At 47.7% G+C, this 22,525-nt stretch overlaps 1 protein-coding gene across 3 annotated transcripts in view; it reads left to right on the forward strand.

Moving 5' to 3' along the window:
- Window positions 1–22,157: 22,157 nt before the first annotated feature.
- LOC123749832 (1,5-anhydro-D-fructose reductase-like) overlaps window positions 22,158–22,525 on the forward strand; it is a 263,169-nt gene continuing 262,801 nt past the window's right edge. Inside the window, exon 1 of one of the 3 annotated variants that reach the window (XM_069317412.1) lies at window positions 22,158–22,284. The gene's annotated coding sequence lies outside the window, so the exon portion shown is untranslated. The remainder of the gene's footprint in view (window positions 22,285–22,525) is intronic. The other 2 variants (XM_069317420.1, XM_069317431.1) reach the window with 2 other exon arrangements.

A 22,525-nucleotide genomic window follows, 5' to 3' on the forward strand; every position in this document is an offset into this window, starting at 1 on the left:
TCACGAATGTGCCCCCAAACCCACCACGGAGCCACTATTAGAGGATAGGACACCCAACAAGAGACATGTTGCCAGTCTTTCCGGGGCCCTGCAGGGGTGCGTCGTGAGTGTACTCCCCACAAACGCCACCTTAGGAACCATCAGTCCGTCGAGATCGGGTTCAGTGAGAAAAGAAGGATTGACAATAAAAGTGTCCTTTCGCTCGAGAAGTCAGGTACCACAGTTGTACGGGTGAGAGAGTATGCCTCCTCAAACACCCAGGCATCAAAAGAGAAGAGGCCAAAAGAATAATCAAAGTGTGCAAAAGTTCGGTGGGAAACGTCAAAGAGAAAGGAGAAGAGGGGGGGGGGGAGATAAATGAAACGTAAGGAAAGGGAAAAGTTATCTGGCAGAATTCGAAAAGACAGCAGCAGAAGCATAAAGCTCCAAAAGTACAGAGGACCTCCTGGTTGACGGAGCCTTGTTCCCGGTTACCCCGTAAATGCCCGTAGAACTGTACATTAGAGACACCCAGATAAATAGATACGGTGAGAAGTCTTGCTGCACCAGAGCAGCCCATCTTCCTGTTTTGATAGTACTTATAGTAATGATGCATCGGTATATATTCCGAAATACAACGAAATTAGAATGTATAAATCGGAACTATTAAGTTGGACAAACTAAAAAACTGTTTTTAACTTGTGTTACTTTGACAAACTAAACTAATCTATCCTAACCACCCAAGGCTTAATACACGATATCTGAAGCCTTATATAGTACATATATGTGCAAGGACTAGGAATATTTAAGTTTGTGTTTTAGGTTCATTTATTAACAAAAAATTACTAGTCAGTATACTACTATCTAAAAGCTAAGAATTTACAAATTCTGGCTATTGACGATTGTCACAATAGGTACTATCTAAACACGAGAATGTGCTGAGCAGAAAGGTTCCAGCAGCTCGGGTGGGGATTTGTAGGGTGTGAATTTGGTTAAGTGGGTTAAGGTGGGGATTTGAATTTGTAAGGTTGACGTATATTGTATTTTCATATTTAAGAGATATGTGATTTTTAGGGGGAGTCATCTGTACTTTCTCTCAATTTCTTGTGTGTTGACTCTAATTCTGAATTAATATTGACATTCGAACATCAAGTGAAATAGTTGAATTATGATACCCTTAATAGTAAATGTATAAATGATTAGCTAACTTTTAAATTGTCTTTAATTATGATCCCTAGATCTTGGATAGTGAAAGGTAGAGTGTGGAGAGCACTTTGAAGTGTACTTGATGATGACGTAAAATTCTTGACTAAATGATTACATGCTTACAGTTGATACGTGATAACATCAGATAATATTATTGTGTAGACAAGTTACATTCCTTTTTTTATTAGTAACTATTGAATGGATGGTGGCAGCACTTTCTACACTTCCACTTTCTACTATTCTTTCCTACTTTCTAACACTTTCATCCTTTCTATGTATTTCCTTATATTCCCCCAATGTTCTCTTATTCTAAAACTTTCCCTTTCTCCTGACCACTCTCTCTCACTCCTCCCTTCCATCTCATTACCTCCCTCACTCTATGAGTAATTTTCTTTTCCTTCTCCAATTTCCGATACGTTACAATCCGGACGTTACACTGTTGCATCTATTCCAGTTTACCTGTCCTTTGCCTTCTGTATTTCCTCGACTCCCTTCTGCTTTTTGTTTTTGCTTCCTAGCACTGCCTATTGAACCCCGGGTTCAATAGGCATTTAATATTTAACATTATTAAATGTTCTCCTACTTTTTACCCTTAATGGTGGTATGATGTGCCTCCTGGCTGGTATAATGGCTCCTGTGCCTCTTTGCACTTAAATTTTACTTGGTCCATCACTTCTTGGACCATCTTCCCCGTGGGTTCCGCCTTTCATTGCATACTTCTCAGATACTCTCTTTCATGTAGTCTTCTTTTTTATAGTCTGCTCTCCCTTCCCTGACTCCTTGTCTTATGGGTACAGTTCTGATTTTCACCATATAGTCGAATACCAGGACACAATGGTCACTTGCTCCTAGTGGTATTACATACTCTAAGTTTCTAAGTTCTCAATTTCTTCCTCATTCTGGGTGAAAATCAAGTCCAGAAGGCTTGGTGTATCTCCTCCCCTTTCTCTTGTGTTCTCCTTTAGGGAGCAAGAGTTTATTTTCTTAAAAGTTGTTGAATGTCAAGGAAGATTTAATTTTTTTTTCAATGAATATTACAGATAGATATTTTCATATATATATATATATATATATATATATATATATATATATATATATATATATATATATATATATATATATATATATATATATATATGTCGTACCTAGTAGCCAGAACGAACTTCTCAGCCTACTATGCAAGGCCCGATTTGCGTAATAAGCCAAGTTTTCCTGAATTAATATATTTTCTCTATTTTTTTCTTATGAAATGATAAAGCTACCCATTTCATTATGTATGAGGTAATTTTTTTTTATTGGAGTTAAAAATAACGTAGATATATGACCGAACCTAACCAACCCTACCTAACATAACCTAACCTATCTTTATAGGTTAGGTTAGGTTAGGTAGCCGAAAAAGTTAGGTTAGGTTAGGTTAGGTAGGTTAGGTAGTCGAAAAACAATTAATTCATGAAAACTTGGCTTATTAGGCAAATCGGGCCTTGCATAGTAGGCTGAGAAGTGCGTTCTAGCCAGAACACACTTTTCAGCCTACTGTGCAAGGCCCGATTTGCCTAATAAGCCAAGTTTTCATGAATTAATATATTATCTCTAATTTTTTTCTTATGAAATGATAAAGCTACCAATTTCATTATGTATGAGATCAATTTTTTTTTATTGGAGTTAAAATTAACATAGATATATGACCGAACCTAACCAACCCTACCTAACCTAACCTAACCTAACCTATCTTTATAGGTTAGGTTAGGCGCCCTGTAGTTACCAGTTGCGTTGCTCCTGGGAGTATGGGTTCGAGTCACTTCTGGGGTGTGAGTTGCCAGTCGCATATAGTCCTGGGGACCATTCAGGCTTGTTCGCATTTGTGTTCCTCACGTGTGCCCCAAAGAATGAGGTGATTTGGTGAAATGCTATGCCCAAGATTACCATCCGAGTTGCTGGCGGGGAAGTGGATCAAATAGCTTCGGCTACCACTTCCTTTTGTCCGGCCGTGATGGTCAAGTGGATTAAGGCGCCCTTTAGTTACCAGTTGCGTTGCTCCTGGGAGTATGGGTTCGAGTCACTTCTCGGGTGTGAGTTTTCAGTCGCACATAGTCCTGGGGACCATTCAGGCTTGTTCGCATTTGTGTTCCTCACGTGTGCCCCAAAGAGTGAGGTGATTTGGTGAAATGCTATGCCCAAGATTACCATCCGAGTTGCCGGCGGGGAAGTGGTTCAAATAGCTTCGGCTACCACTTCCTTTTGTCCGGCCGTGATGGTCAAGCGGATTAAGGCGCCCTGTAGTTACCAGTTGCGTTGCTCCTTCGAGTATATGTTCGAGTCACTTCTGGGGTGTGAGTTTTCAGTCGCATATAGTCCTGGGGACCATTCAGGTTTGTTCGCATTTGTGTTCCTCACGTGTGCCCCAAAGAATGAGGTGATTTGGTGAAATGCTATGCCCAAGATTACCATCCGAGTTGCCGGCGGGGAAGTGGTTCAAATAGCTTCGGCTACCACTTCCTTTTGTCCGGCCGTGATGGTCAAGCGCATTAAGGCACCCTGTAGTTACCAGTTGCGTTGCTCCTGGGAGTATGGGTTCGAGTCACTTCTGGGGTGTGAGTTTTCAGTCCCATATAGTCCTGAGGACCATTCAGGCTTGTTCGCATTTGTGTTCCTCACGTGTGCCCCAAAGAATGAGGTGATTTGGTGAAATGCTATGCCAAGATTACCATCCGAGTTGCCGGAGGGGAAGTGGTTCAAATAACTTCGGCTACCACTTCCTTTTGTCCGGCCGTGATGGTCAAGCGGATTAAGGCGCCCTGTAGTTACCAGTTGCGTTGCTCCTGGGAGTATGGGTTCGAGTCACTTCTGGGGTGTGAGTTTTCAGTCGCATATAGTCCTGGGGACCATTCAGGCTTGTTCACATTTGTGTTCCTCACGGGTGCCCCAAAGAATGAGGTGATTTGGTGAAATGCTATGCCCAAGATTACCATCCGAGTTGCCGGCGGGGAAGTGGTTCATATAGCTTCGGCTACCACTTCCTTTTGTCCGGCTGTGATGGTCAAGCGGATTAAGGCGCCCTGTAGTTACCAGTTGCGTTGCACCTGGGAGTATGGGTTTGAGTCACTTCTGGGGTGTGAGTTTTCAGTCGCATATAGTCCTGGGGACCATTCAGGCTTGTTCGCATTTGTGTTCCTCACGTGTGCCCCAAAGAATGAGGTGATTTGGTGAAATGCTATGCCCAAGATTACCATCCGAGTTGCCGGCGGGGAAGTGGTTCAAATAGCTTCGGCTACCACTTCCTTTTGTCCGGCTGTGATGGTCAAGCGGATTAAGGCGCCCTGTAGTTACCAGTTGCGTTGCTCCTGGGAGTATGGGTTCGAGTCACTTCTGGGGTGTGAGTTTTCAGTCGCATATAGTCCTGAGGACCATTCAGGCTTGTTCGCATTTGTGTTCCTCACGTGTGCCCCAAAGAATGAGGTGATTTGGTGAAATGCTATGCCCAAGATTACCATCCGAGTTGCCAGCGGGGAAGTGGTTCAAATAGCTTCGGCTACCACTTCCTTTTGTCCGGCCGTGATGGTCAAGCGGATTTAGGCGCCCTGTAGTTACCAGTTGCGTTGCTCCTGGGAGTATGGGTTTGAGTCACTTCTGGGGTGTGAGTTTTCAGTCGCATATAGTCCTGGGGACCATTCAGGCTTGTTCGCATTTGTGTTCCTCACGTGTGCCGCAAAGAATGAGGTGATTTGGTGAAATGCTATGCCCAAGATTACCATCCGAGTTGCCGGCGGGGAAGTGGTTCAAATAGCTTCGGCTACCACTTCCTTTTGTCCGGCCGTGATGGTCAAGCGGATTAAGGCGCCCTGTAGTTACCAGTTGTGTTGCTCCTGGGAGTATGGGTTTGAGTCACTTCTGGGGTGTGAGTTTTCAGTCGCATATAGTCCTGGGGACCATTCAGGCTTGTTCACATTTGTGTTTCTCACGTGTGCCCCAAAGAAAGAAGTGATTTGGTGAAATGCTATGCCCATGATTACCATCCGAGTTGCCGGCGGGGAAGTAGTTCAAATAGCTTCGGCTACCACTTCCTTTTGTCCGGCCGTGATGGTCAAGCGGATTAAGGCGCCCTGTAGTTACCAGTTGCGTTGCTCCTGGGAGTATGGGTTCGAGTCACTTCTGGGGTGTGAGTTTTCAGTCGCATATAGTCCTGGGGACCATTCAGGCTTGTTCATTTGTGTTCCTCACGTGTGCCCCAAAGAAAGAAGTGATTTGGTGAAATGCTATGCCCATGATTACCATCCGATTTGCCGGGGGGGAAGTAGTTCAAATAGCTTCGGCTACCACTTCCTTTTGTCCGGCCGTGATGGTCAAGCGGATTAAGGCGCCCTGTAGTTACCAGTTGCGTTGCTCCTGGGAGTATGGGTTCGAGTCACTTCTGGGGTGTGAGTTTTCAGTCGCATATAGTCCTGGGGACCATTCAGGCTTGTTCACATTTGTGTTCCTCACGTGTGCCCCAAAGAATGAAGTGATTTGGTGAAATGCTATGCCCATGATTACCATCCGAGTTGCCGGCGGGGAAGTGGTTCAAATAGCTTCGGCTACCACTTCCTTTTGTCCGGCCGTGATGGTCAAGCGGATTTAGGCGCCCTGTAGTTACCAGTTGCGTTGCTCCTGGGAGTATGGGTTCGAGTCATTTCTGGGGTGTGAGTTTTCAGTCGCATATAGTCCTGGGGACCATTCAGGCTTGTTCGCATTTGTGTTTCTCACGTGTGCCCCAAAGAATGAGGTGATTTGGTGAAATGCTATGCCCAAGATTACCATCCGAGTTGCCGGCGGGGAAGTGGTTCAAATAGCTTCGGCTACCACTTCCTTTTGTCCGGCCGTGATGGTCAAGCGCATTAAGGCACCCTGTAGTTACCAGTTGCGTTGCTCCTGGGAGTATGGGTTCGAGTCACTTCTGGGGTGTGAGTTTTCAGTCCCATATAGTCCTGAGGACCATTCAGGCTTGTTCGCATTTGTGTTCCTCACGTGTGCCCCAAAGAATGAGGTGATTTGGTGAAATGCTATGCCAAGATTACCATCCGAGTTGCCGGAGGGGAAGTGGTTCAAATAACTTCGGCTACCACTTCCTTTTGTCCGGCCGTGATGGTCAAGCGGTTTAAGGCGCCCTGTAGTTACCAGTTGCGTTGCTCCTGGGAGTATGGGTTCGAGTCACTTCTGGGGTGTGAGTTTTCAGTCGCATATAGTCCTGGGGACCATTCAGGCTTGTTCACATTTGTGTTCCTCACGGGTGCCCCAAAGAATGAGGTGATTTGGTGAAATGCTATGCCCAAGATTACCATCCGAGTTGCCGGCGGGGAAGTGGTTTATATAGCTTCGGCTACCACTTCCTTTTGTCCGGCCGTGATGGTCAAGCGGATTAAGGCGCCCTGTAGTTACCAGTTGCGTTGCTCCTGGGAGTATGGGTTTGAGTCACTTCTGGGGTGTGAGTTTTCAGTCGCATATAGTCCTGGGGACCATTCAGGCTTGTTCGCATTTGTGTTCCTCACGTGTGCCCCAAAGAATGAGGTGATTTGGTGAAATGCTATGCCCAAGATTACCATCCGAGTTGCCGGCGGGGAAGTGGTTCAAATCGCTTCGGCTACCACTTCCTTTTGTCCGGCCGTGATGGTCAAGCGGATTAAGGCGCCCTGTAGTTACTAGTTGCGTTGCTCCTGGGAGTATGGGTTCGAGTCACTTCGGGGGTGTGAGTTTTCAGTCGCATATAGTCCTGAGGACCATTCAGGCTTGTTCAGATTTGTGTTCCTCACGTGTGCCCCAAAGAATGAGGTGATTTGGTGAAATGCTATGCCAAGATTACCATCCGAGTTGCTGGCGGGGAAGTGGTTCAAATAGCTTCGGCTACCACTTCCTTTTGTCCGGCCATGATGGTCAAGCGGATTAAGGCGCCCCGTAGTTACCAGTTGCGTTGCTCCTGGGAGTATGGGTTCGAGTCACTTCTGGGGTGTGAGTTTTCAGTCGCATATAGTCCTGGGGACCATTCAGGCTTGTTCACATTTGTGTTCCTCATGGGTGCCCCAAAGAATGAGGTGATTTGGTGAAATGCTATGCCCAAGATTACCATCCGAGTTGTCGGCGGGGAAGTGGTTCAAATAGCTTCGGCTACAACTTCCTTTTGTCCGGCCGTGATGGTCAAGCGCATTAAGGCCCCCTGTAGTTAACAGTTGCGTTGCTCCTGGGAGTTTGGGTTCGAGTCACTTCTGGGGTGTGAGTTTTCAGTCGCATATAGTCCTGAGGACCATTCTGGCTTGTTCGCATTTGTGTTCCTCACGTGTGCCCCAAAGAATGAGGTGATTTGGTGAAATGCTATGCCAAGATTACCATCCGAGTTGCCGGCGGGGAAGTGGTTCAAATAACTTCGGCTACCACTTCCTTTTGTCCGGCCGTGATGGTCAAGCGGATTAAGGCGCCCTGTGGTTACCAGTTGCGTTGCTCCTGGTAGTATGGGTTCGAGTCACTTCTGGGGTGTGAGTTTTCAGTCGCATATAGTCCTGGGGACCATTCAGGCTTGTTCGCATTTGTGTTCCTCACGTGTGCCCCAAAGAATGAGGTGATTTGGTGAAATGCTATGCCAAGATTACCATCCGAGTTGCCGGCGGGGAAGTGGTTCAAATAGCTTCGGCTACCACTTCCTTTTGTCCGGCCATGATGGTCAAGCGGATTAAGGCGCCCTGTAGTTACCAGTTGCGTTGCTCCTGGGAGTATGGGTTCGAGTCACTTCTGGGGTGTGAGTTTTCAGTCGCATATAGTCCTGGGGACCATTCAGGCTTGTTCACATTTGTGTTCCTCACGGGTGCCCCAAAGAATGAGGTGATTTGGTGAAATGCTATGCCCAAGATTACCATCCGAGTTGTCGGCGGGGAAGTGGTTCAAATAGCTTCGGCTACAACTTCCTTTTGTCTGGCCGTGATGGTCAAGCGGATTAAGGCGCCCTGTAGTTACCAGTTGTGTTGCTCCTGGGAGTATGGGTTTGAGTCACTTCTGGGGTGTGAGTTTTCAGTCGCATATAGTCCTTGGGACCATTCAGGCTTGTTCAGATTTGTGTTCCTCACGTGTGCCCCAAAGAAAGAAGTGATTTGGTGAAATGCTATGCCCATGATTACCATCCGAGTTGCCGGCGGGGAAGTAGTTCAAATAGCTTCGGCTACCACTTCCTTTTGTCCGGCCGTGATGGTCAAGCGGATTAAGGCGCCCTGTAGTTACCAGTTGCGTTGCTCCTGGGAGTATGGGTTCGAGTCATTTCTGGGGTGTGAGTTTTCAGTCGCATATAGTCCTGGGGACCATTCAGGCTTGTTCGCATTTGTGTTCCTCACGTGTGCCCCAAAGAATGAGGTGATTTGGTGAAATGCTATGCCCAAGATTACCATCCGAGTTGCCGGCGGGGAAGTGGTTCAAATAGCTTCGGCTACCACTTCCTTTTGTCCGGCCGTGATGGTCAAGCGCATTAAGGCGCCCTGTAGTTACCAGTTGCGTTGCTCCTGGGAGTATGGGTTCGAGTCACTTCTGGGGTGTGAGTTTTCAGTCGCATATAGTCCTGAGGACCATTCAGGCTTGTTCGCATTTGTGTTCCTCACGTGTGCCCCAAAGAATGAGGTGATTTGGTGAAATGCTATGCCAAGATTACCATCCGAGTTGCCGGCGGGGAAGTGGTTCAAATAGCTTCGGCTACCACTTCCTTTTGTCCGGCCGTGATGGTCAAGCGGATTTAGGCGCCCTGTAGTTACCAGTTGCGTTGCTCCTGGGAGTATGGGTTCGAGTCATTTCTGGGGTGTGAGTTTTCAGTCGCATATAGTCCTGGGGACCATTCAGGCTTGTTCGCATTTCTGTTCCTCACGTGTGCCCCAAAGAATGAGGTGATTTGGTGAAATGCTATGCTCAAGATTACCATCCGAGTTGCCGGCGGGGAAGTGGTTCAAATAGCTTCGGCTACCACTTCCTTTTGTCCGGCCGTGATGGTCAAGCGGATTAAGGCGCCCTGTAGTTACCAGTTGCGTTGCTCCTGGGAGTATGGGTTCGAGTCACTTCTGGGGTGTGAGTTTTCAGTCGCATATAGTCCTGAGGACCATTCAGGCTTGTTCGCATTTGTGTTCCTCACGTGTGCCCCAAAGAATGAGGTGATTTGGTGAAATGCTATGCCAAGATTACCATCCGAGTTGCCGGCGGGGAAGTGGTTCAAATAGCTTCGGCTACCACTTCCATTTGTCCGGCCATGATGGTCAAGCGGATTAAGGCGCCCTGTAGTTACCAGTTGCGTTGCTCCTGGGAGTATGGGTTCGAGTCACTTCTGGGGTGTGAGTTTTCAGTCGCATATAGTCCTGGGGACCATTCAGGCTTGTTCACATTTGTGTTCCTCACGGGTGCCCCAAAGAATGAGGTGATTTGGTGAAATGCTATGCCCAAGATTACCATCCGAGTTGTCGGCGGGGAAGTGGTTCAAATAGCTTCGGCTACAACTTCCTTTTGTCCGGCCGTGATGGTCAAGCGGATTAAGGCGCCCTGTAGTTACCAGTTGTGTTGCTCCTGGGAGTATGGGTTTGAGTCACTTCTGGGGTGTGAGTTTTCAGTCGCATATAGTCCTTGGGACCATTCAGGCTTGTTCAGATTTGTGTTCCTCACGTGTGCCCCAAAGAAAGAAGTGATTTGGTGAAATGCTATGCCCATGATTACCATCCGAGTTGCTGGCGGGGAAGTGGTTCAAATAGCTTCGGCTACCACTTCCTTTTGTCCGGCCGTGATGGTCAAGCGCATTAAGGCGCCCTGTAGTTACCAGTTGCGTTGCTCCTGGGAGTATGGGTTCGAGTCACTTCTGGGGTGTGAGTTTTCAGTCGCATATAGTCCTGAGGACCATTCAGGCTTGTTCGCATTTGTGTTCCTCACGTGTGCCCCAAAGAATGAGGTGATTTGGTGAAATGCTATGCCAAGATTACCATCCGAGTTGCCGGCGGGGAAGTGGTTCAAATAGCTTCGGCTACCACTTCCTTTTGTCCGGCCGTGATGGTCAAGCGGATTTAGGCGCCCTGTAGTTACCAGTTGCGTTGCTCCTGGGAGTATGGGTTCGAGTCATTTCTGGGGTGTGAGTTTTCAGTCGCATATAGTCCTGGGGACCATTCAGGCTTGTTCGCATTTGTGTTCCTCACGTGTGCCCCAAAGAATGAGGTGATTTGGTGAAATGCTATGCTCAAGATTACCATCCGAGTTGCCGGCGGGGAAGTGGTTCAAATAGCTTCGGCTACCACTTCCTTTTGTCCGGCCGTGATGGTCAAGCGGATTAAGGCGCCCTGTAGTTACCAGTTGCGTTGCTCCTGGGAGTATGGGTTCGAGTCACTTCTGGGGTGTGAGTTTTCAGTCGCATATAGTCCTGAGGACCATTCAGGCTTGTTCGCATTTGTGTTCCTCACGTGTGCCCCAAAGAATGAGGTGATTTGGTGAAATGCTATGCCAAGATTACCATCCGAGTTGCTGGCGGGGAAGTGGTTCAAATAGCTTCGGCTACCACTTCCATTTGTCCGGCCATGATGGTCAAGCGGATTAAGGCGCCCTGTAGTTACCAGTTGCGTTGCTCCTGGGAGTATGGGTTCGAGTCACTTCTGGGGTGTGAGTTTTCAGTCGCATATAGTCCTGGGGACCATTCAGGCTTGTTCACATTTGTGTTCCTCACGGGTGCCCCAAAGAATGAGGTGATTTGGTGAAATGCTATGCCCAAGATTACCATCCGAGTTGTCGGCGGGGAAGTGGTTCAAATAGCTTCGGCTACAACTTCCTTTTGTCCGGCCGTGATGGTCAAGCGGATTAAGGCGCCCTGTAGTTACCAGTTGTGTTGCTCCTGGGAGTATGGGTTTGAGTCACTTCTGGGGTGTGAGTTTTCAGTCGCATATAGTCCTTGGGACCATTCAGGCTTGTTCAGATTTGTGTTCCTCACGTGTGCCCCAAAGAAAGAAGTGATTTGGTGAAATGCTATGCCCATGATTACCATCCGAGTTGCCGGCGGGGAAGTAGTTCAAATAGCTTCGGCTACCACTTCCTTTTGTCCGGCCGTGATGGTCAAGCGGATTAAGGCGCCCTGTAGTTACCAGTTGCGTTGCTCCTGGGAGTATGGGTTCGAGTCATTTCTGGGGTGTGAGTTTTCAGTCGCATATAGTCCTGGGGACCATTCAGGCTTGTTCGCATTTGTGTTCCTCACGTGTGCCCCAAAGAATGAGGTGATTTGGTGAAATGCTATGCCCAAGATTACCATCCGAGTTGCCGGCGGGGAAGTGGTTCAAATAGCTTCGGCTACCACTTCCTTTTGTCCGGCCGTGATGGTCAAGCGCATTAAGGCGCCCTGTAGTTACCAGTTGCGTTGCTCCTGGGAGTATGGGTTCGAGTCACTTCTGGGGTGTGAGTTTTCAGTCGCATATAGTCCTGAGGACCATTCAGGCTTGTTCGCATTTGTGTTCCTCACGTGTGCCCCAAAGAATGAGGTGATTTGGTGAAATGCTATGCCAAGATTACCATCCGAGTTGCCGGCGGGGAAGTGGTTCAAATAGCTTCGGCTACCACTTCCTTTTGTCCGGCCGTGATGGTCAAGCGGATTTAGGCGCCCTGTAGTTACCAGTTGCGTTGCTCCTGGGAGTATGGGTTCGAGTCATTTCTGGGGTGTGAGTTTTCAATCGCATATAGTCCTGGGGACCATTCAGGCTTGTTCGCATTTGTGTTCCTCACGTGTGCCCCAAAGAATGAGGTGATTTGGTGAAATGCTATGCCCAAGATTACCATCCGAGTTGCCGGCGGGGAAGTGGTTCAAATAGCTTCGGCTACCACTTCCTTTTGTCCGGCCGTGATGGTCAAGCGCATTAAGGCACCCTGTAGTTACCAGTTGCGTTGCTCCTGGGAGTATGGGTTCGAGTCACTTCTGGGGTGTGAGTTTTCAGTCGCATATAGTCCTGAGGACCATTCAGGCTTGTTCGCATTTGTGTTCCTCACGTGTGCCCCAAAGAATGAGGTGATTTGGTGAAATGCTATGCCAAGATTACCATCCGAGTTGCCGGCAGGGAAGTGGTTCAAATAGCTTCGGCTACCACTTCCTTTTGTCCGGCCATGATGGTCAAGCGGATTAAGGCGCCCTGTAGTTACCAGTTGCGTTGCTCCTGGGAGTATGGGTTCGAGTCACTTCTGGGGTGTGAGTTTTCAGTCGCATATAGTCCTGGGGACCATTCAGGCTTGTTCACATTTGTGTTCCTCACGGGTGCCCCAAAGAATGAGGTGATTTGGTGAAATGCTATGCCCAAGATTACCATCCGAGTTGTCGGCGGGGAAGTGGTTCAAATAGCTTCGGCTACAACTTCCTTTTGTCTGGCCGTGATGGTCAAGCGGATTAAGGCGCCCTGTAGTTACCAGTTGTGTTGCTTCTGGGAGTATGGGTTTGAGTCACTTCTGGGGTGTGAGTTTTCAGTCGCATATAGTCCTTGGGACCATTCAGGCTTGTTCAGATTTGTGTTCCTCACGTGTGCCCCAAAGAAAGAAGTGATTTGGTGAAATGCTATGCCCATGATTACCATCCGAGTTGCCGGCGGGGAAGTAGTTCAAATAGCTTCGGCTACCACTTCCTTTTGTCCGGCCGTGATGGTCAAGCGGATTAAGGCGCCCTGTAGTTACCAGTTGCGTTGCTCCTGGGAGTATGGGTTCGAGTCACTTCTGGGGTGTGAGTTTTCAGTCGCATATAGTCCTGGGGACCATTCAGGCTTGTTCACATTTGTGTTCCTCACGTGTGCCCCAAAGAAAGAAGTGATTTGGTGAAATGCTATGCCCATGATTACCATCCGAGTTGCCGGCGGGGAAGTAGTTCAAATAGCTTCGGCTACCACTTCCTTTTGTCCGGCCGTGATGGTCAAGCGGATTAAGGCGCCCTGTAGTTACCAGTTGCGTTGCTCCTGGGAGTATGGGTTCGAGTCACTTCTGGGGTGTGAGTTTTCAGTCGCATATAGTCCTGGGGACCATTCAGGCTTGTTCACATTTGTGTTCCTCACGTGTGCCCCAAAGAAAGAAGTGATTTGGTGAAATGCTATGCCAAGATTACCATCCGAGTTGCCGGAGGGGAAGTGGTTCAAATAACTTCGGCTACCACTTCCTTTTGTCCGGCCGTGATGGTCAACCGGATTAAGGCGCCCTGTAGTTACCAGTTGCGTTGCTCCTGGGAGTATGGGTTCGAGTCACTTCTGGGGTGTGAGTTTTCAGTCGCATATAGTCCTGGGGACCATTCAGGCTTGTTCACATTTGTGTTCCTCACGGGTGCCCCAAAGAATGAGGTGATTTGGTGAAATGCTATGCCCAAGATTACCATCCGAGTTGCCGGCGGGGAAGTGGTTCATATAGCTTCGGCTACCACTTCCTTTTGTCCGGCCGTGATGGTCAAGCGGATTAAGGCGCCCTGTAGTTACCAGTTGCGTTGCTCCTGGGAGTATGGGTTTGAGTCACTTCTGGGGTGTGAGTTTTCAGTCGCATATAGTCCTGGGGACCATTCAGGCTTGTTTGCATTTGTGTTCCTCAAGTGTGCCCCAAAGAATGAGGTGATTTGGTGAAATGCTATGCCCAAGATTACAATCCGAGTTGCCGGCGGGGAAGTGGTTCAAATAGCTTCGGCTACCACTTCCTTTTGTCCGGCCGTGATGGTCAAGCGGATTAAGGCGCCCTGTAGTTACCAGTTGCGTTGCTCCTGGGAGTATGGGTTCGAGTCACTTCTGGGGTGTGAGTTTTCAGTCACATATAGTCCTGGGGACCATTCAGGCTTGTTCACATTTGTGTTCCTCACGTGTGCCCCAAAGAAAGAAGTGATTTGGTGAAATGCTATGCCCATGATTACCATCCGAGTTGCCGGCGGGGAAGTGGTTCAAATAGCTTCGGCTACAACTTCCTTTTGTCCGGCCATGATGGTCAAGCGGATTAAGGCGCCCTGTAGTTACCAGTTGTGTTGCTCCTGGGAGTATGGGTTTGAGTCACTTCTGGGGTGTGAGTTTTCAGTCGCATATAGTCCTGGGGACCATTCAGGCTTGTTCGCATTTGTGTTCCTCACGTGTGCCCCAAAGAATGAGGTGATTTGGTGAAATGCTATGCCCAAGATTACCATCCGAGTTGCCGGTGGGGAAGTGGTTCAAATAGCTTCGGCTACCACTTCCTTTTGTCTGGCCGTGATGGTCAAGCGGATAATTGGCCATGTCTTACAGAGTATTTATGTTGCGATAAATAGGCGATTCCTGCCTATTTATACCCATCACTCGATCTGTAAAATGACCTTCTGAAGATGTATTTAATATACGAAAGTACTTAAGGAAATTTCCTGTTTCATTTTTCCTCCGTGGTCTGATATATATATATATATATATATATATATATATATATATATATATATATATATATATATATATATATATATATATATACATTTGTCTCACTAATTTATTGTATATATTTACCTTTTTATGTTAAAATTACCTATGTATTTTGCTTGTATGTCTGCTGTATCGGATGGGCCATTGCGCTACATCGGATGGGCCAATTGGGTGCATCTGATGGGCCAATGGGCCGTCTGCGTTGTCCAAGTATTGTACCTCACCTTACTTCACCACTCTCTCCTGCCTATTTATACCCATCACTCGATCTGTAAAATGACCTTCTGAAGATGTATTTAATATACGAAAGTACTAAAGGAAATTCCTGTTTCATTTTTCCTCCGTGGTCTGACATTGTCATATATATATATATATATATATATATATATATATATATATATATATATATATATATATATATATATATATATTTATATATATATATATATATATATATATATATATAAAGTAATATATATATATATATATATATATATATATATATATATATATATATATATATATATATATATTTATATGATTATTTGAGATATAATCATTCTATGACACGTTTCTGACACATTAGCATATAATAAAGGATCTGTAGCAGAAGATTTTCCAAAACATCTTTAGTTTTCCTAATACAAATAGTCAAAGTTCCCCCCCAAAAATTATGCAAATATATCATGTTTATTGCTATTATAAAATCAATAAATCAACTTAGGAAAGTTGCTTGCTACAGATTTTAGCGACATAAACTTTACATTTAAGGTATAAGTTTCAAGTAAATTGAGTAAACAATGAAAGAGTTATTGGAAGATTTATTTTACTTAAACAAAAATAAGTAAAAAATAAAGTCTAAGGTGCTGCCATCTGTGGCTGAGGTTGACATCAACTAAATTCCGCCAAAATTGGCACCCTTACAGATAGACTTACATGCAGTCAAGTGTATAAGTTTCATGCAAATCGTCTGATAAACAAATAAGAAAAATAAAATTGAAAAAAAACTAAATTTAACTTAATATTTTGAAATGAAACTAATTATATTTTTTTAATATATGCTATTGTGATAGCTGAGAGTCATAGACATCATTTCAGTTGACACTTGTGTTTGATAATCGTTTTTGACCATTTTAGAATTTTTTTGACACATAATTCAATATTTTTTTTCTCCCATCCTACTTATGGTATGATGCTGAGACTTAAACCAGATGAAATTCATTTTCATATACAACTCGTCATTTGATTTAAATCGAACGAGTTTTCATTTATTGCATATTTTTGGCATATTTGGAACTGATGCCCCCTTTACATGTTACGTTAAGAAGTTTCCTTCCACAAATTTTTCTCCCCAAGTTTAATCCTCTCCATGAGAATTTCTGGAATCCCAGTCATCCTCCATGATTTTGGCCCCCATGACTAAAAGTTTAGCTCTCATTATGTGTGCCACTGTTGCTGCTCTCTTTAATGCCTCTATGTATGCTTTGCTGTTGTCATTATATTCCTACCTTGGTCTTCTGTTGTTTGGTGGGGGATTGTAAATTACCAGAACCACAATTCCTTTCCCAACTGCTGTCAGTGTCCCATGATGAAGTCTGTGTATTCATTTTCACTCTGATTCTTGAGTTCCTAAAATTTCCTCTCCAGTTTTACTTGGAGTGTGACTCCTCCTCCTTGCCTTTGTTGTCTTTCTTTCCTTATCATTTGGAATCTCCCTGGGAATATTACATAATAGGCCATACCATTTATTTTTGTTTCTACTATTGCAATCAATTCTGGGTAGTTTTTACTTACTCTTTCTTTAATTTTTTTCTGCTTTATATGTAACTCTGTCGGCGTTCGTGTACCAAATCTTCAGGCTCTTCCTGGACACCTTATTCCCAGATATTTCAGTGTGAGGGAGTGGGAGGGAGTCCGAGGGTGAGTGGGAATCAGGGAGTAGGTGGGAGTCAGTGTGGAGATCAGGGAGTGGTTGATGGTCAGGAAGAGGGCAGGGGATGGGAAGTGGGTTGGGTCTGGGAATGAGTAGAGGTCAGGAAGTGAGTGGGAGTCAGGAAATGAGGGGGGTCAGGGAATTGGTAGGGGTCAAGGAGTAAGTTGGGGGAGGGGGGGTGTCAGGGAATGAAGGAGGTTCAGGGAGTGGGTGGGGAATAGGGAATGAACAGGCATCTAGGCGTGGGCGGGGGTCAGGGATTGGGCACGGTTAAAGAAGTTGGTAGGAGTCACTGAGTGTGTGTGGGGTCAGTTTTTTATTGTTATTTTCTATCACAGTCAAGTAGAGGAACAGGGTGTATTTTTGTTTCTACCACAGACGTGGCCACACATTTACATTGCTAACCAGCTTTTATACATTTTCTTCTCTCCTCCATGGACAGGGTTAGAGATATGGTAAACAAATAGTTCATTGATTTTTTGAACAATCAACCACAGAAGGTGATTACATGCAGTGTTTATAAAATGCTAATCTAACCTACATACATACATACATAAATATACAGATTTACGTCTGCCTTACATAAACAGTGTTCTGTGTGTTTTTTTTTTACATAATATCACTAACTTGCGTTTACACAGATCAAAAGTAATTCTGACCAGCTTCCATATATGATGTATACACATACATACGTACATACGTACATATATACATACACACACACATACATTCATATACATACATATAAACACATATCCACAAATATATTTACATATACACACACAGATAAACACTCCATCCCAGGGAGGGGGCTGGTGGCTGAGTGGACAGCGCTCTATTCTCGTGGACCTAGGAACCAGGGTTCGATCCCCGCAGCTGGCGGAAACAGATAGGAAGAGTTTCCTTCACCCTGCTGCACTTGTTACCTAGCAGTAAATTGGTATCTGGGAGTTAGACAGCTGCTACGAACTGCTTAATGGGCGTGTGAGTAGAAACAAATTGTAGTTAGTAACAGTTGATTGATTGAGAGTTGAGAGGCGGGCCGAAAGAGCAGAGCTCAACCACCGCAAGCACAACTAGGTGAATTCAACTAAGTGAATACAACTAGGCAAATACATGCATGTATGTCTCTCCTACTTTGACAAGGGAAGAGTAAACACTTATCTACTGAAGGTGATTAGGGTGCTTTCACAAGCCCAGGTTAAAGTTACATCACAAACATTGAATAACTGATGCATTACATACTCAATCTTATACTGGTACATTACATAGTCAATCTTATACTGGTACATTACATAGTCAATCTTATACTGGTATACAAAATCCAAACTGGTACAGGTCCAGTATATCATCAAGTGTTCCAGTATTTATATGGTAGTTACAGAGTTCAGCATACCTCAACCCAGGAGGGCGAAAGTCAGTCAGTATTGGACATTCTTCATTATAATGTTCAACATAATGATGATGGTCAGGGAGTGGACGGGGGTCAGGGAGGGGACGGAGGTCAGGGAGTGGACGGGGGTCGGGGAGTGGACGGTGATCAGTGAGTGGACGGGGGTCAGGGAGTGGACGGGGGTCAGGGAGTGGACGGAGGTCAGGGAGTGGACAGGGGTCAGGGAGTGGACGGGGGTCAGGGAGTGGACGGGTGTCAGGGAGTGGATGGAGGTCAGGGAGGGGACGGGGCTAAGGGAGTGGACGGGTGTCAGGGAGTGAACGGGGTCAGGGAGTGGACGGGGGTCAGGAAGTGGACGGGGGTCAGGGAGTGGACGGAGGTCAGGCAGTGGACGGAGGTCAGGGAGTGGACGGGGGTCAGGGAGTGGATGAGGTCAGGGAGTGGACGGTGGTCAGGGAGTGGACGGGGGTCAGGGAGTGGACGGTGGTCAGGGAGTGGACGGGGGTCAGGGAGTGGACGGTGGTCAGGGAGTGGACGGTGGTCAGGGAGAGGACGGTGGTCAGGGAGTGGACGGTGCTCAGGGAGTGGACGGAGGTCAGGGAATGGACGGGGGTCAGGGAGTGGACGGTGGTCAGGGAGTGGACGGGGGTCAGGGAGTGGATGGGGTCAGGGAGTGGACGGTGGTCAGGGAGTGGACCGGAGTCAGGGAGTGAACAGGGGTCAGGGAGTGGATGGGGGTCATGGAGTGGACGGGGGTCAGGGAGTGGACGGTGGTCAGGGAGTGGACGGGGGTCAGGGAGTGGACTGGGTTCAGGGACTGGACGGGGGTCAGGGAGTGGACGGAGGTCAGGGAGTGGACGGGGGTCAGGGAGTGGACGGGGGTCAGGGAGTGGACGGGGGTCAGGGAGTGGACGGGGGTCAGGGAGTGGACGGAGGTCAGGGAGAGGACGGGGGTAAGGGAGTGGACGGAGGTCAGGGAGTGGACGGGGGTCAGGGAGTGGACGGGGGTCAGGGAGTGGATGGGGGTCATGGAGTGGATGGTGGGTCAGGGAGTGGACGGAGGTCAAGGAGTGGATGGGGGTCAGGGAGTGAACGAGAGTCAGGGAGTGGACGGGGTCAGGGAGTGGACGGGTGTCAGGGAGTGAACGGGGTCAGGGAGTGGACGGGGGTCAGGGAGTGGACGGAGGTCAGGGAGTGGACGGAGGACAGGGAGTGGACGGGGGTCAGGGAGTGAATGGGGGTCAGGGAGTGGACGGGGGTCAGGGAGTGGACGGAGGTGAGGGAGTGGACGGAGGTCAGGGAGTGGACAGGGGTCGAGGAGTGGATGGGGTCAGGGAGTGGACGGTGGTCAGGGAGTGGACGGGGGTTAGGGAGTGGACGGGGGTCTGGGAGTGGATGGGGGTCAGGGAGTGGATGGGGTCAGGGAGAGGACGGTGGTCAGGGAGTGGACGGGGGTCGGGGAGTGGACGGTGGTCAGGGAGTGGACGGTGGTCAGGGAGTGGACGGTAGTCAGGGAGTGTGGAGGGTGGTCAGGGAGTGGACGGGGGTCAGGGAGTGGATGGGGGTCAGGGAGTGGACGGGGGTCAGGGAGTGGACGGGGGTCATGGAGTGGATGGGGGTCAGGGAGTGGACGGAGGTCAGGGAGTGGATGGGGGTCAGGGAGTGAACGAGAGTCAGGGAGTGGACGGGGATCAGGGAGTGGACGGGGGTCAGGGAGTGGACGGGGTCAGGGAGTGAATGGGGGTCAGGGAGTGGACAGGGGTCAGGGAGTGGACGGAGGTCAGGGAGTGGACGGAGGACAGGGAGTGGACGGGGGTCAGGGAGTGGATGGGGTCAGGGAGTGGACGGTGGTCAGGGAGTGGACGGGGGTCAGGGAGTGGACGGGGGTCAGGGAGTGGACGGAGGTCAGGGAGTGGACGGGGGTCAGGGAGTGGATGGGGTCAGGGAGTGGACGGTGGTCAGGGAGTGGACGGGGGTCAGGGAGTGGACGGGGATCAGGGAGTGGACGGAGGTCAGGGAGTGGACGAAGGTCAGGGAGTGGACGGGGGTCAGGGAGTGGATGGGGTCAGGGAGTGGACGGTGGTCAGGGAGTGGACGGGGGTCAGGGAGTGGACGGGGGTCAGGGAGTGGACGGGGGTCAGGGAGTGGACGGGGTCAGGGAGTGGACGGTGGTCAGGGAGTGGACAGTGGTGAGGGAGTGGACGGTGGTCAGGGAGTGGACAGAGGTCAGGGAATGGACGGGGGTCAGGGAGTGGACGGTGGTCAGGAAGTGGATGGGGTCAGGGAGTGGACGATGGTCAGGGAGTGGACGGTGGTCAGGGAGTGGACGGGGGTCAGGGAGTGAACAGGGGTCAGGGAGTGGATGGGGGTCAGGGAGTGGACGGTGGTCAAGGAGTGGACGGTGGTCAAGGAGTGGACGGGGGTCAGGGAGTGGACGGGGGTCAGGGAGTGGACAGGGGTCAGGGAGTGGACGGGGTTCAGGGAGTGGACGGGGGTCAGGGAGTGGACGGGGGTCAGGGAGTGGACGGTGGTCAGGGAGTGGACAGGGGTCAGGGAGTGGACGGGGTTCAGGGAGTGGACGGGGGTCAGGGAGGTGACGGAGGTCAGGGAGTGTACGCCATATTTCCTTTAAGAGGAGTCGGAGGTTTTTACCTTAGATGACTGAGAGATGAAGAGGAGCTTCAGCCCAGGAGCTGAAGTTCAGTCTTACAAACCCATATTATACAGAGTTCAATAGGTATTAATTGTTACATAAGAACACACCTTCGTAAATCTATTTCTTCACTAAATAATGTCATTATAACTTTGTTCCTGCCCTGGCACTCCTACCCCCACCATCCTAGCCTCCTCCCCCACCCTTCCATGCTGCGACATCCAACATTCCCCCCCCCCCCGTCTCCACGCTCTGCCCATGCCCCTTCCCCCCTCCCCCCTCCACACACCATCCACGTTCCGTCCGCGCTTCGAAACCCCCACCTACCCGTCCCCAACACACTCCCTCCTAATTATAATGGTTATACTTATTGTTATAGTGGTTATACTTATGGTTATACTTATAATGGTTACAGAGACACAAAAAACGCTCATGAATTGAACAAAAATTTCTTTAGTTAAGCACGTTGCATCTGTGATAATTAAGTTACATAATACCGTTGTATTACGTAACTAAATTATTATGTATTATGTAACTAATGTTATGTAATTATATTTGATGACTGTTGTCCAGCCTCCCAAGCTGAAGGCACTTACAGCAGCTGTTGGTAGAACGTAACAAAATTGACTGTTGTACCCTAAAAAGTTAACGTTTAATTATATTATATACTCCAAATTGAAAGCCAAAAATGTGGATAGTAACTGTAGAACCCATACTGCCCTAAGTCAGCAATCCCGGCCCTAGTCAACAGGACCTTACATAGTACATGTATGCACTATACAAGGCCTAGACAAGTTTGATTGCTTATCATATGCTTATCAAACTTGCTATGCGGTTATCGTAACGGCGGACTGTTGACACTATTATATTGTCACGATGATGAGCAGATTTTGCATGACCTTCAACAGTCGCATATCGATAGTGGCATTCTTGACCTCTGTATTGGCCTCAGCGTCTCCCATACTCCAAACGTGTTTTTCCAGGTGGAAACTTTAAGACTGAACTTACGTGTAATATCGAACAGTCCAAAGGGACACATAACCCACTAGTTTACTTTACTAGTGAACTGTGTCCAGCATTAAATATATTTTCTGCTTGTTCAGATGAAAGTGGTGCCCTTGATGACCGTCAATAACCCCAGAGATAGAAGATTTAGCAGAGGATAACTCAACTCATGGTAGAGAGCTAAGACGCGGGGCTCAAGAGCTGAAGCTTGATCCCAAACTTCGCTAAGTACAGAAATACAAATATACCCGAATGAATGAAATTTTTATTTGTAGAGAGACTGCATTAAGCTCATCATAGCGTTATTTGACCAATAACCGCAAATCCGGAGTTTAATAACTAAAGTTGAACCCTGTATATATATCTATACATACATGCACGCACATTTATTACACAATATTCATTAACTCTCAAATATTAATACAAACACACATCAATGAGGTATACTTATTCGGACAAACAAAAGACATATGATGGATGATTCGTCTCTTCGCTTTAAGAAGAGACGAATCTCACCATGGTGAGATTATTATCTCTTTATTCACCATGGTGTAAAATATGAGAGCGAGAAAATAGTGATGAGCAATCATGCGATGGCATCCTGGGCCGCAGCGGTCCGCTACAGTGCTCTCTGCCCAGTAGGTGATGTGAGTGTGTGAGGTCCTGGAGAGTGCCAGAGTGCCACCTAGTCTCTCAACTAGTTATATTCTACCACCAGGTGAGTTATGATCATCGTTCCCTCATAATCTGTAGTAATGGCTCTAACTATTCATTTGTGTTTAAGTATATACACCACAAGGCGACAACAAACACCATTGATGAGGTTTGTCTTCGGGAGTGCAGAGTTATAATTAACCCATATTTCCAGTAAATATTTTGTATGTTAAACGGATCCTCGCTCATCGACCTCTCACACCTAATTGAACTCAAGGGCGAGAAGGTTTATTAGGGAAATTCTG

Source organism: Procambarus clarkii, chromosome 8, assembly GCF_040958095.1.
Source record: "Procambarus clarkii isolate CNS0578487 chromosome 8, FALCON_Pclarkii_2.0, whole genome shotgun sequence".
Taxonomy (NCBI): Eukaryota; Metazoa; Arthropoda; class Malacostraca; order Decapoda; family Cambaridae; genus Procambarus; species Procambarus clarkii.